Below are 11,960 nucleotides of genomic sequence, written 5' to 3' on the forward strand. Positions count from 1 at the left end.
CAGAGAGCCCGATGCGGGACTCGATCCCAGGACTCTGAGATCATGACCTGAGCCGAAGGCAGCGGCTTAACCCACTGAGCCACCCAGGCGCCCGTGAAGAAATTATTTTTGTTCAAATAAATAACTTATAACTTTTTGTTTCATTTTAAAGAAAGAGCACCAGATGATTTTAAGTTTTGATTAAAATCTTGATTTGGGGAAACAATTTTAACTTTCACTGTGTATCATATTTCATATGAAATATAGTTATAAGTTATTTATTTGAACAAAAATAATTTCTTCACATAAAATTGGATATCTAAAACATGGTTTTAAAATAAAATGAAATGGTATTATGACTATATAGCTTTAATTATAATGAAAACATTTTAACCAAAAGCTACAAAACAAAGAGAGACATTTATGGAAAATTTAAACATAAATTTAGATATTCCTCTGAATTCTAAATGTTTCATTGAGTATCAGAAACCACCAAAATTTTAGTCTTTTACTTGTATTATTCTGTATTCACATTCTCTGCATTTGATTGGATGCCTGGATTTTATTTCCTTTTCTGTATGACATTTTCCACAAATTAATATGACTGGTTGCTGCTTTTGGGATTGAACATCCTTCTGGGTGTTCACTGTTAGTCCTTATGCAACAGTGAGAAACTTCTTACACCAGAGAACATTGCTTACTTTCCCTTTGAAAGAAAAGTGGAGCGTGTGTGTGTGTGTGTGTGTGTGTATGTATATATATATATATATATTTTTTTTTTTTAAATCACAACTAGACTAGGATTTTATGCCCATTTTACAATAAACACTCCCTTAACTTATAAGCATGATGCCACTATAACTTTTAATGTTCAGGTTAAAGAGTAGAGTAGAATCATGTTTTCACCATTGAAACAAACAAACAAAAAGTTAAGGGAAGAAAGTACAGTTATTTTGTTTTCTGCTCTCCTTGAGTGTGAATATCTTGGGATGAATAACTCTATAGTAGTCTTTTCCGTATTTTTATATACCTCTAGCATTTTTGGTCCCCCCAAAAATAAACAAAACATCCAATATCACTAGTAGCAACAAATGTTAGATGTGTTTAATTATTACAACAATATCAGATAAAAGGACAAGTGAATTCTACAGAAAAGTGTCATCTTAGTGATTTTTAAAATGCACATTTTTATTTGCAGTGATATACCTATTGGAAACAGGAAATCCATTTTTTTGTGAAAATAAAACATTCAGTTAGAAAAGTTTATTAAAGCATTTAGTCAACAGATTACTTCTGTAACCTTTGTTCTGTTTGTGAGAAACATTTATATGGCTGTTTCTAAAATCTATAAACTGATATACCAAATTAAAATGAGCAACACAGATTGGTTTTCATACACAATAGCATTTTTATGGACTCTCATTTCTTCATAGACCACTTAGCTGTAAATAATCCATGCAAATAGCAATTAGACCTTTCCTGGTTTATGCATATAAACATAATGGTTATTCAAGGAACACAGAAATGCTTCAAGCAATTTTCTACGTAAAATATGCATATTTAAAACCATATGTTTGAAAGTTTCAGTAAATGATTTTAAAATGAACTACTACACAATTCAGAATGGTAATGTTCTGTATGTATCTTTGTTATGCAGAATCAGGTCAACCTCTACTTACCACAGCAAACATGTTAAAAACCTGTTGAATTTTCTATTACTATCTTAATGTATTCTAAGTCTATTATAAAATGCTTAAAATTTTCTTTCTTAGTTATGAATAAGAGATAAAAAAATGAAGATGTTCTTTTAACCATAGTGCAATTATATAAATTAAGAAATTAGCATTGATATAATACTAGTATCTAATGCAATGATTTTACTCAAATTTTGGCCTTTGTCCCATTGATGTCAGTTAACCGCAAAAGAAAGAAAATCTGGTTCTGGACTTAAGCCAGGATTTTATCTTTTCTTTAATTATTTCTCTTTACTCCCTCTTAATCTGATTTTTCTTTGGTCTTTTTTTTAATGCCACTGATAGTTTATAAGACATATTTCAATTTATATTTGTCGGATGTTTCATCAGAATTAGTTCAGATCAGGTTTTTTTGGCAGAAATACTAAAGATGTAATGTTTTGTCCTTTTCTGAGCATGATTACAGAGTGAGCATGATTTTTACTTATCCCATTATTAGTGATAACTTTTCCACTGATGTTGACTTCTGCTCTTATTATTTTTTTCTATTGCTAATTAAAAACTGTTTGGGAAGTATTGTGCTGAAAGTTAACTAAGATTGATTCTTTATTTTGGCCTTGCAAAGGGCATCAACATTAAGTGTCTGAAAGGATGTTAAGCCCATTGTGCAGTTATTCACAAAGGCTTTAAGGTTTGTGTTGAGTAGAGATGAGGAATAATGCAGAAAGGGATCTTCTGTAACACGAGTGTGGGCAGAATGTAACAACAAAGATAGGAGAGTTGGACTCTTTTTTGAAAAAAAAATGACTTTGCTTTCTTCCATTAGTCTTTTTATTTTCTGTGAAATAGATGGCAGTTTGATTTAAAAAGGAGAGAGAGAGAGCAAGCAGATGTTAGAGACTGGATGAGAGAAAAAGGCTATCCCAGGAATTTTAGAGAATTTATCACTAGGGAAAAAATAAGTCTGCCTAACAGAAATACTACACCATTTGAGATGTATGAGGATCTCAGTTTACATAGAATGAAAACAGTGAGCATGCCTGTTTAGCTTTTTTTACAATCAGGTTCTTCTCCTTGGATGCTGTCAATGAACATGAAATGATCCGGTTTCAGAGTTAGAAATTTAATAATCAAGTATAAGAAATGTGGAAACGGTCAAGACAATGGTGAACAACAGTCTTTCTGTTACATAAAGAGAAAATGAAGAAATGACAGGTGTACTAACATTTAAAAGGTGATAATGTCTTTGACACAAAGTACTGGTAGAATAATTCTGGAGAAATAATACAGAATACTGGGATAAGTAATTTTGATAAATGGAAGGAGATAGACAGTATTTACATGTTTTAAAGCATGACCTTGGAGATGATACAGTAGTTGATAATATATACATGCACACACACACATACACTCATGTCAGTAGGATAGTGCAAATGAATTAGGATGTGGCTAGTCTTATGACAGTTTGACTTTTATTAGAGGAAAAGTAATAAATAAATATCCTGGCATCTCTGTGAGGAGGAAAAAGAAGGGGAAACCAACCTCGCCGAAAAGCCTGTAGGTTTTATAGTCATTAAAATGAAGGAAAATACATATTCAACATTTGATATGACTTCAGGGGAAGCACTATCCAAAAGGTATAACCAGAACTATTAAACACACTTTTATTTTCACTTAATTGTAGCTCTTATTCCATCTTTATAGAGTATTTGTTAAAAGTTCTCAGAAAGTATTCTTTGGCTGGTGTCATTATTCTGATAAATTGAGACAGTCCTCATGAGCTATCACAGCCTGTTCCCTAACAACTGTTCTTTCTCCCATTCCACATCAATATAATATTAAGCTAAACTATTGCCACTAAAATAACCAGAAATATAAAAAAGATATACTTAAAATAATACTAATACTTAAGAAAATATATAAGTAAATAAAATGTGATGTTAATGACTTTTACTATAAATGTCAGTTAAAAAATCAATTGTACTAGAGGCACCTGGGTGGTTTAGTCATTAAGTGTCTGCTTTCAGCTCAGATCATGATCCCAGGGTTCTGGGATCGAGTTCCGCATCTGGCTCCCTTCCTGGCAGTAAGTCGGCTTCTCCTCTCTATCTCCCACTCCCTCTGCTTGTGTTCCCTCTCTCGCTGTATATCTCTCTGTCAAGGAAATAAATAAAATCTTTAAAAAATTCAGTTGTAGTATTTAAAATATTTGGAGAGGGAATAGGAGAAGAAGAAATAATGCTTTTGTACTAATGCATCTTCATGAAGACTAAAATGTTCATAAAAAGCAGAATAGAGCAGTAAATTGTGGATTGCTAGGCATCAATGCAATGAATAAACTACAGCTATATTCACGATGTGGATAAAAGTCACAAACATTTGTAAGGAAGAGTAGACAAGTCATAAATATACAGCCTGGTGAATTATTATAGAGTGACATGGAAAGTCACCTCAAAGATCAAAAAGTAATAAGTATAAAGGATAATAAAATTAATCACAAATTAAATCTAAAATAAATAACACATTTTCCCAGTGAGATTGACAAAGACACGAGAAGTTGAAGAGAAAGTTAAGGAGAGTTGATAATTCAACACCCTTTATTTGGGGATATATTTTGTTTTAATTGTGATAATGAGGATACTAATCACTATCTACCAATTCTTTAAATGTCCTTTTAAGACTTAATAATCAGACTTCTAGAAATGTATTATATAGAAGTATTCCACGTGTAAATTTTGTAGTAGCGAGGCATAAAAATAACTTCATGCCCATTAGTAGTGTGACAATTAAACTAGCACATATGCACAAAAAATTCACTCTTAATAAGATAGACATAAAATGTATAATATATTGCACTTTATAAAATATATATGACATATTTAGAGTGAATTTTGTTTACTCTTTGAACTTGTATTTGATGAATTACATATTTTGTTTTATTGTTCAGTAGTTTATTGACAAATTAACTAACCTTTCTTTTATGCCCATTGCACTTATTTTTAAATCATTCAATTTTATCTCTCTACTCTATTAGCATATTCATGTAGGTAATATCTTTCTTTTGTAAGTTAAAAATTCATTAAGTTTTCTAACAACTTTGTCCAAATTTCTGAGTTATATATCTACTTCATTTATCTGCTTTTTATGTCAAATATTTATGTGAATTTTTTCTATCCCAGTTTAATTATATTGAATAAACTTAAATGTATACAATAATATATTAAAATTCAATATTTTGAGTAAAACTAAGCAACTTGCTATAATTTCAAGGAGTAAAATTACCCACTTACTTTAAAACCTAGAAAGTATTGGTCTAATTATATTTATTCTTCTATTTTTATTATTTTTAATTTTTTATTTATTTTTTAAAATCTTCATTATATATATATATTTCTCCCATCCTCCCACCACCACCTCTCTGGTAACCATAAATTTCCTCTCTAAAATTGAGAGTCTGTTTCTTGTTTTGTCTTTTTTTCTTCTCTGCTCATTTGTTCTGTATCTTAAATTTCCACATATGAGTAAGGTCATATATTCATCTTTCTCTAACTTATTTCCCTTAGCATATTCTCTAGCTTTATCCATGTTGTTGCAAATAGCAAGATTTCATTCATTTTTATGATAAATAATATTCCATTGTATATATTTATATACACCACTTCGTCTTTATCCATTCATCTATCAATGGACAGTTGAACAGCCTCCATAGTTTGGTTATTGTAAATAATGCTGCAATAAACATAGAGGTATGTATATCCCTTTGAAGTCCTTTTGTATTTTGGAGGTAAATACCCAGTAGTATGCTTACTGGACCTTAGGGTAGTTCTATTTTTAATTTTTTGAGGAAGTTCCATACTGTTTTCCAGAATGGCACCTGCAGTTTACATTCCCACTAACAGTGCAAAAAGAGTCTTTTACCTCCACATCCTTGTCAACATTTGGTTTTGTGTCTTTGATTTTAGTCATTCTGTTGGATGTGAAGTGACATCTCACTGTGATTTTGATATGCATTTCTCTGATGGTGAGTGACGTTTAGCATCTTTTCATGTGTTTGTTGGCCATCTGTATGTCTTCTTCGGAGAAATGTTTGTTCATGTATTCTTCCCATTTTTTAAACTACATTATTTGTCTTTGGGTATTGAGTTTTATTGGTTCTTTGTATATTTTGGATAATAACCCTTATTGAATAGGTCATTTGCAAGTATGTTGAGGTATGTTCCCACCAGACCATTTAGTTTTGTTAATTATTTCCTTCATTCTGCAGAAAATTTTTATTTTGAAGCAATCCCAATAGTTTAAGTTTGCTTTTATTTCCCTTACCTCAGGAAACACATCTAGAAAAATGCTGCTACAGTCAATGACAAAGAGATTATTGCCTGTGCTTCTTTTTAGAATTTTTATGGTTTCAGCTATCACATTTAGATCTTTAATCCTTTTTAAATTTATTTTTGTAAATGGTGAAAGAAAGTGGTCAAGTTTCATTCTTTTACTTGTAGCTGCCCAGTTTTCCCAACACTATTTGTTGAAGAGAATTTTTCCCACTAGGTAGTCTTTCCTCCTTTGTCATAGATTAATTGACCATATAATCGTGAGTTTATTTCTGAGCTATTTTGTTTTTAGGATTTATTTGTTTATTTGAGAGAGGGAGAGAGAGGGGGCATGAGTGGGGGAGGAGCAGAAGGAGAGAGAATCCTCAAGCAGACTCCCCACTGAGTGTGGGAGTCCAATGCAGGGCTCAATGCCAGGACCCCAAGATCATGAACTGAGTCAAAATCAAGAATCAGATGCTCGACTGACTGAGCCACCCAGGTGCTCCAACTAGGTTTTCTGTTCTAATCCATTGATCTCTGTACCTATTTTTATGCCAGTACCATATTCTTTTAATTACTATTTCTTTGAGTGTAACTTGAAATCTGGAATTGTGATACCCCCAGTTTTGTTTTTCTTTTTCAAGATTGCTTTGGCAACTCCAGCTCTTTTGTGGTTCCATAAATATTTTAGGGTTGTTTGTTACAGTTTTATGAAAAATGCTGTTGGTATTTTGATAGGTATTGTATTAAACATGTATACTGCTTTTTGCATTATAGACATTTTGACAATATTTGTTCTTTCAACACTTGACCATGGACTCTCTTCCTATTTCTTTGCACCATCTTGAATTTCTTTCATCAGTGTTTCATAATTTTCAAAGTACAGGTCTTTTACCTCTTCAGATAAATTTATTCCTAGATATTTTATCATTTTGGGTGCAATTGTAAATGGGATTGTTTTCTTAATTTCACTTTTGCTACTTCATTTTTAGTATGTAGGAATACAACAGATTTTTTGAAAGATTTTATTAATATATTTGACAGAGAGAGACAGTGAGAGAGGGAACCCAAGCAGGGGAATGGGAGAGGGAGAAGCAGGCTTCTGCCTGAGCAGGGAGCCCAATGCAGGACTTGAACCCAGGATCCTGGGATCATGACCTGAGCCAAAGGCAGACATTCAACAACTGAGCCAGCCAGGTGCCTCTACAACAGATTTTTTTTACAACACATTTTTGTACATTGATTTTGTATCCCGTGACTTTACTGAATTCATTTATCAGCTCTAGTATTTTTCTGGTAGAGGTTTTAGCATTCTCTCTATATAGTATCATGTTATCTGCAAATAGTGACACTTTTATTTCTTCCTTACTCATTTGGATGCCTTTTATTTCTTTTTGTCACCTAATTGCTGTGGGTAGGACTTCCAGTACTATGTTGAATAAAAGTTGTGGGAATGGACATCTTTACCTTCTTCCTGATCTTAGGGAAAAAGCTCTCAATTTTTCACCATTGAGGTGATATTAACTGTGGGTTTTCATAAAAGGCCTTTATTATGTTGAAGTATGTTCCCCCTAGACCTAATTTGCAGAGAGTTTTTATGAGGAATAGATGTTGTACTTTGTCAAATTTTTTTTCTGCATCTATTAAATGATGGTATTGTTTGTATCCTTTCTTATTGATGTGATGTATACGTTGGTTGTTTTGTGAATATGGAACTACCACCCTAGCATTCTAGAAATAAATCCCACTTGATTGCAGTGTATGATTTTGTCAGTATATTGTTTGATTCTGTTTGTTAATATTTTATGGAGAATTGTGTATATTCATGCAAGATACTGGCCTGTATTCTCTCTCTGCCCTGTGTGTGTGTGTGTGTACGTGCGCGTGTCTATCTGGTTTTAGCATTAAGGTGATACTGGCTTCATAGAATGAATTGGTGATCTTCCTTCCTGTTGTATTTTTTTGGAATAGTCTGAGAAGAGTAGGTATGTTTGGTAGAATTTGCCTGTGAAACCATCTGGTCCTGGATTTTTGTTTTTTAGGAGGTTTTTTGATTACTGATTCAATTTCATTGCTGGTAATTGGTCTATTCAAATTTTTTATTTCTTCCTGCTTGAGTTTTGGCAGGTTATGTTTCTAGGAATTTACGCGTTTCTTCTAAGTTATTCAATTTGTTTGCATACAGGTTGTCTTAATATTCTGTTACAATTATTTGTATTTCTGTGGTGTTGGTTGTTACTTCTCCTCTTTCATTAGTAATTTTGTTTACGTGAATCCCCTCTCTCTCTCTCTTTTTTTTGATGAGTTTTGCTGAAGGTTTAACAACTTTGTTGATCTTTTCAAGGAACAAGCCCCTGGTTTTATTGATCTATTATCTTGTTTGTATATCATTTATTTCTTCTATAATCTTTATTATTTCCTTCCTTTTTCTGAGTTTGAGGTTCATTTGTTGTTTTTCCAGTTCCTTTTAGGTGTAAAGTTAGGTTGTTTACTTGAGAATTCACTTGCCTCTTGAAGTAAGCCTGTATTGCTATATATTCCCTCTAGAACACGTTTGCTGCATCCCAAAGATTTCGTACTACTGTGTTTTCATTTTCATTTGTTTCCATGTCGTTTTTTTAATTTCTTTTTTGGTTTTTTGGTTGACTCTATTCATTGTTTAGTAGCATGCTGTTTAACCTCTATGTATTTCTCCTCTTTCCCAAATATTTCTGTGTGGTTGATTTCTAGTTTCATAATGCTGTGGTCAGGAAAGATGAGTAATATGACTTCAATATTTTAAAATTTGTTAAAACTTGTTTTGTGGCCCAATATATAATCTGTTCTGGAGACTCTTTTATGTGCATTTGAAAATAGTGTGCATTCTGCTGTTTTAGGTTGGAATTTTGTGAATATGTTAAATTGATCTAATCCAAAGCCAAAGTGTTATTCAAAGCCATTGAATCCAAAGTGTTATTCATAGCCATTGTTTCCTTGGTGATTTTCTGTTTTGATTATCTGTCCTGTGATATGAATGTGATGTTAAAATCCCCTACAATTACTGTATTACTGTTTATTATTTCCTTTATGTTTGTTATTAACTGCCTTATGTATTTGGGTGCTCTCATATTGGTTGTATAAATATTTCCAACTGTTATATCTTCTTGTCTGATTGTCTCCTTTATTATTATAAAGTGTCCTTCTATGTCTCTTATTAGTCTTTGTTTTAAAGTTTGTTTTGCCTGATATAACTATTGCTACCCTGGTTTTCTTTTGACATTTGTTAGCGTGATAAATATTTCTCCATCCTCTTACTTTCAACCTTTAGGTCTGAGTAGGCAGCATATAGATAGGTCTTGTTAGGTCTCATTTTTAAAATAACATTAGTATAAGCTTTATCTATATGAGTATTTATTTATTTATTTATTTAAGAGAGAGAATGAGCAGGGGAAAGGGTAGAGGAAGAGAGAGAAGCTCAAGCAGGCTTCACACTAAGTTTCTCTAGGTTTTATCAAGCATTTTGGCAATTGATAACAGACATTTTTGGCTGGCAATAAAAATGATTTTATTTTTGATGATTTTTGGCTGTCAGTAAAGAGATAAATTTAAAAAAAAAACAGAGGAACTAAATTTATAGGACTTTATAATTAATTTTGTGACATAAACAAGGAAGAAGGTAATGATAACCTGAAATTTTCTGACTGTATCTAGTGTAGAAGATAATACCAGAATATTGATTAGAATGAAGTAGAAGAGAAGATTTAATGGGTAATTTGAAATTTGAATTTATGTAAGTCTGGCATCATGACAGAAACCAAATTTTAATATGGGCATTTACCACAGAAACTCATACTCAGTATATTCCTATTATACTTGTTCTGGTGACACCTGGGTGACTTAGTTGGTTAAGCGTCTTCTTTCAGCTCAGATCATGATCCCAGAGTCCTGGGATTGAGTCCCACATTGGGCTCCTTACTTAGCAAGAGACCTGCTTCTTCCTCTACCTGCCACTCCCCCTGCTTGCGCTTGGTCTCTCTCTCTTTCTCACAAATAAATAAATAAAATCTTAAAGAAAATAAAGATACTTGTTCTGACTTTTAATGTCCTTGTAATGATGCAATGTACATTAGTGCAAGAGTAAAACACAAAACTTGAGATTCAAATAGTTATGGAGGTCTACTGAAATGAATAAGGATACCAAATTTGCAAGAAATTGTACTTCCTTTATTGATCAGTATTTCCATTTTTTTAAAAGATTTTATTTATGTATTTGTCAGAGAGAGCAAGTGAGAGCGAGCACAGGCAGACAGAGTGGAAGGCAGAGTCAGAGGAAGAAGCAGGCTCCCTGCGGAGCAAGCAGCCCGACGTGAGACTCGATCCCATGACGCTGGGATCAGGACCTGAGCCAAAGGCAGCTGCTTAACCAATTGAGCCACCCAGGCGTCCCAGTATTTACATTTTTAATACAGTGAAGTGAACAATAAAAGAATCATTAGATGATATATCACAATGCACTGTCTACTTACATGTCTAATGATATAATCTGACTTATAGTAGTAAAAATAGTATCAAAATAGTATCAAAAATAGAATATTTTCTTACTCTGAATTTTCATTTTCTATCACTGTTCACATATATTTATAATTGGTTTTTCTTCAGTTCTTCTATAGACTCAAACTGATTTCATTACGATTCAATATATGAATTTGCCTTAATGTTTATTACAGTAGGGGACCTCTATATCTGGCAGCTATTGTCTCAGATTCTAAGTGATCACAGATTTCCATTGATCCAAGAAGAACATTACTTCATAATAGGGGTTGCAATTCATGATGACTCCAAAGTGATGTCTTGGTAAAATTGGATTTCTATATTTTCAAAATCATTATCTGGACATGTTTAAAAAGTTGAAGAGGTTAAAATTTATGTATGTTATAAATTTAACAGAAATGAATTTCTTTGTGGGAACTATCTGATCAACTTAAGAATGCTACTATTGGAAAGTCTTTGACTGTTTCCTGATTTAAAAAGTTCATCAAAACATTCAGCTAGCATATTTGGCTTTCTCTGATGTTGCTATAATCATAAAATTGATATATGAACAGAATCTGTGCAAAAACAAAGGTAGATAAAAGTTGGGAGTTAAAAAAATGTCTTAAAGAACAATAATTATTTTTTTTATGACTTAGAATTTTATAGGGTAATTTACCATGCTAAGTAAAATTTTCAGTCATTCTCAAATAAAAAAAAATGAAACTTTCTAAGAGATTTGAGAGAATAGTTTTTTGTTGTTGTTGTTTTGATTTTGTTTTCCTCTTGATAGAGCATATATTTATAAAACTGAACAAGAAGTGGGTATGTGTCTCAGTCCGTTCCATATCTAACTTTGGCTCAGCTCATATCTCCAGGTCCTAGGATTGAGTCCTGCATTGGACTTCATGCTCAGTGCGGAGTCTGCTTATCCCTCTCCCTCTCCTCCACCTCCACTCCTGCTATATCTCCCTTAAATAAATAGATAAAATCTTCAAAAAAAAATGATCATGAAGAGTGTCCTTTGCTATATATCTGAGTTCAAGAAGCTAGTTTTGTAATCTTGAAAAACTGTCAAAGAAAACACCATCAAAAAGAAAAATAACATAGATCAATGGAACAGAATAGAGAGCCCAGAAATAGACCCTCAACTCTACAGTCAACTAATCTTCGACAAAGCAGGAAAGAATATCCAATGGAAAAAAGACAGCCTCAATAAATGGTTCTGGGAAAATTGGACAGCCACATGCAGAAAAATGAAATTGGACCATTTCCTTACACCACACACAAAAATAGACTCAAAATGGATGAAGGACCTCAATGTGCAAAAGGAATCCATCAAAATCCTTGAGGAGAACACAGGCAGCAACCTCTTCGACCTCAGCTGCAGCAACATCTTCCTAGGAACAACGCCAAAGGCAAGGGAAGCAAGGGCAAAAATGAACTATTGGGATTTCATCAAGATCAA

General features: G+C 32.7%; 1 pseudogene; it reads right to left on the minus strand.

Moving 5' to 3' along the window:
• Positions 1 to 451: 451 nt before the first annotated feature.
• Positions 452 to 11,960, minus strand: part of LOC132027994 (DNA-directed RNA polymerases I, II, and III subunit RPABC4-like) — a 23,761-nt pseudogene continuing 12,252 nt past the window's right edge.

The sequence above is a fragment of the Mustela nigripes genome, chromosome 1, assembly GCF_022355385.1.
Source record: "Mustela nigripes isolate SB6536 chromosome 1, MUSNIG.SB6536, whole genome shotgun sequence".
NCBI lineage: Eukaryota > Metazoa > Chordata > Mammalia > Carnivora > Mustelidae > Mustela > Mustela nigripes.